General features: G+C 36.1%; 1 protein-coding gene across 2 annotated transcripts in view; it reads left to right on the forward strand.

The window, feature by feature from the left end:
- Positions 1-3550, forward strand: part of GOLGA4 (golgin A4) — a 122436-nt gene that overhangs the window by 113604 nt on the left and 5282 nt on the right. The window lies entirely within an intron of this gene.

Below are 3550 nucleotides of genomic sequence, written 5' to 3' on the forward strand. Positions count from 1 at the left end.
AAAAAAAAAAAAGGTTTAAGAAATATGAAATAAGATTAGTATGGAGTGAGAAAGAGCCCAAAATGTGAAATGACTTATAAATTAGTTAGTTGGCATCACCTTTTGTCAGTCTAAGGAGATTCTTGGTACTTTAATAGAGTGACTCAGGAATGTTTATGTTTTTGATGGAAAGTTAAGATAACTGTTGATTGAGAAAATTGAAGCAAGAATCACATTTGCCTTAAAATTGTTCTCATTCATAAAATGACCAATAAAAATCACTCTTTGATCAAGTCTCTTGAAGACATTTTAACTAATTTTATAATCCTGTCCAATGTACGTAAGCATAGTGAAATGTATGGAAAACAAAACTTTAGGAATTTATTAAATAGTCCTTTAAAATAAGACTGCATGCTGAGGCTCACACCTATATAATTCTAGTACTTTAGGAGGTTGAGGTGGAAGGATCATAGATGCCAAGTATTTGAGACTATCCTGAGCAACATAGTGAGATGCCATCTCTGCAAAACATAGAAAAATTAGCAAGGTGTGGTGGTATGCACCTATAATCCCAGTTACTCAAGCGGCTGAGGCAGGAGATTTGCTTGAGCCCAGGAGTTTGAGGTTGCAGTGACTACTGCATTCTAGCCTGGGTGACAGAGTGAGACCCCGTCTCAAGACAAAAAAAAAGATTTAAAACATTAGCTTAAGGTGTTCTATACCAAATGGATTTTTTCTATAACTTGTTGTAAATGTGCATCTATAATTCCCGTCTTTTAAAATCAGCAAGCATAAATGTTTTATTATTTTTGCTTTGAGGGTTGAAAAGCTGGTATAGGAAAACCAAAATAAACTCAAACATATTATGGTATGTTGCCTCCTCCATCAAGTTAATATTTGGGAGACTTGAAAGAAAGTACTTGGATTGTACTTTGTGTTGATAGTGTACAGCTCATATTAGTGTTTGCGTTATTTATCAGGTGTTATAAAAGGAATACATTCTTAAAACTTAGCTTTTTGACCCTGATGATTATACTTTTACTTTGTGGCATTGATCAAAGCTTTCCATGATTGCTAGTAAGGTATTTTTCAATCTGCCCTGTCTTTACTATACCTTCTCTCTCTTCAGTGAGTTTTATCCTCTTTATTTGAAAAACTCCATTACAAATTATTACTTAGTATTTTCAGAGTTCAACCTAATCTCAAGAGTATTATTTCATAGATAAGAAGCCATCATCTGTCAAGTAGGATTAAATTAAAGAGCATGATTAGAGTCTGGCTTATTTGACTTACTGCTTCATTAACTTGCTGTGGAAACTCAGCTAAGTCTCAGAGCTTCTGTTTCTTCACAGTACTAACGTAATCTCACTAGGATTGTCAGAGAATCAGAGCGTAGTTCCTGTGCTGGGTTTCTGTGATAATGTGGAGGAGGAGGCGGTGGTGGTAGGAATTATTTAGCCCCCCTCTAGTGATGTGTAGAACTAATCTTTCCTAGAAAATGAGACTAGAAAATATAATAATGGACATGAGTAAGAAAAACCATTAAAGACCTCCCTAAGAGAGTCAGTGACACCAGTTCCCAAAATACCTCTGTATTTTCAGTACCTGTTTCAGTACCTTGGAGTATGGGCCACGTGTCGTATTACTGCAGTGACAGCCTAGATCTCAACAGCTTGGCCACTATTGACTTTGGCAAACCTTTATTATATTTCTGGCCTTTATTGGTAAAATGAGGATGTTGGATTATACCATCTCTAAAGTTTATTTCTCTGTAAAATATCAAATTCAGGACAGCGTCTGTGGCTCATGGAGTAGGTTGCTGGCCCCATATACCAAGGGTGGCAGGTTTAAACCTGGCTCTGGCCAAAAACTGCAAAAAAAAAAAAAAAAAAAAAATCAAATTCAGAATTTCAAATAGGAAAATAATTGCTTTATAAACAGTAGGCAGAATTTAAAACAGAAATGCACACACCAAATGCACATATCTTTGTCTTCCCTAGATCAGCCTTTTTCCTTCTCTCAGTTTTTAGTTTATTTCATCTGCTTTATTTTGTGATGGTTTAGGTAGCTTAGATGGCAATAGTAGACTGAGTAGCATAGAAGGATAAAAGTGAATATAAAAGCCCTTTTCCTATCTAATGAATAAAACTGCCCTAGGAGTACAGCCTCTGATTTTTTCTAAAAGAGACTGTTACTTATTCTTTTAAGATAATTTTATTAAGTTTATTGTAATTGGGTGACAATCAGTTGTAATTGAGAGATTTCATTGTTAAAGAGAAACCTCTTCTTGAAAGTTTCCCTAGAAATACAATTTTCTCTTCTAAAGTACTAGCAAAACTTAATGACATAAACTTGTGTCACTATTTTCTAGATGACTCTATTAAGGAAAATTTTTCTTTGTAATGAAAAGGTTTGGTTTATTTTCCATCTACTGTGGTCATTTTTTACAGTTGCCATTCTGTTGACTTGGCTTCAGCTTTGCTTTCATGCTGATCCTTCATGTTGTGTTTAGTTGTTCAGTCTTTGCCCTAGACCAGTCTGTATTATATTAAAGTGTCTCACTCTTCTCTCTTTAATTGGAATTTTTAGAATCTCCCTCTGAATTAATAAAAATATCAGAACTCTTCAGTGTTATTAGGTACAAAAAAAGTTTTTTATTCCATTGTGAGGTTTACCCTTTTTCTTTGCCTGGGCTCAAAAGATTCATGTAAGCTGGATTCAGGAAACAAATGCAAATAAAACTGACATGTAGAGAAAAATACTATACATGTAAAATACATTTTTTTATTAAATCATAGCTGTGTACATTAATACTATCATGGGGTACAGTGTTACTGTTTTTGTATACAATTTGAAATACTTTCATCCAACTGGTTAAACATAGCCTTCATGTCTTTTTCTTAGTTATTGTGTTAAGACATTTATATTCTACATTTAGAGAGATTCACATGTACCCTTATAGGATGAACCATAGGCATGATCCCACCAATCACCCTCCCTCCACCCACCCTATCCCCTCCCTCTCCCTTCTGTCTCCCCTCTCCCCATATTCCTGGGCTAAAATTGGGTTATAGTTTTCCTATGAAAGCTATAAATTAGTTTCATATTAGGGCTGAGTACGTTGGATACTTTTTCTTCCATTCTTGAGATACTTTGCTAAGAATATTTTCCAGTTCCATTCATGTAAACATGAAGGAGGTAAAATCTCCATCTTTCTTTGTGGCTGCATAGTGTACATATATCACAAGTGCCCATCGACCCACAAATGGATCAGTAAATTGTGGTATATGTAAAATACATTTTTAAAAATCTTGAATGTGCCCATAGCTCAGAGGTTAGGATGCCGGCCACATACACCGAGGCTGGTGGGTTCGAACCTGGCCCAGGCCAGCTAAAATCAACAATGACTACTGCAACAAAAAAATAGCCGGGCATTGTGGTGGACGCCTGTAGTCCCAGCTACTTGGGAGGCCGAGGCAGGAGAATCACTTGAGCCCAGGAGTTGGAGGTTGCTGTGAGCTGTGATGCCGCAGCACTACCCAGGGTGACAGCTTGAGACTCCGTCTTTTTT

Source organism: Otolemur garnettii, unplaced genomic scaffold (genome assembly GCF_000181295.1).
Source record: "Otolemur garnettii isolate 467f Iridium unplaced genomic scaffold, OtoGar3 scaffold00002, whole genome shotgun sequence".
Taxonomy (NCBI): domain Eukaryota; kingdom Metazoa; phylum Chordata; class Mammalia; order Primates; family Galagidae; genus Otolemur; species Otolemur garnettii.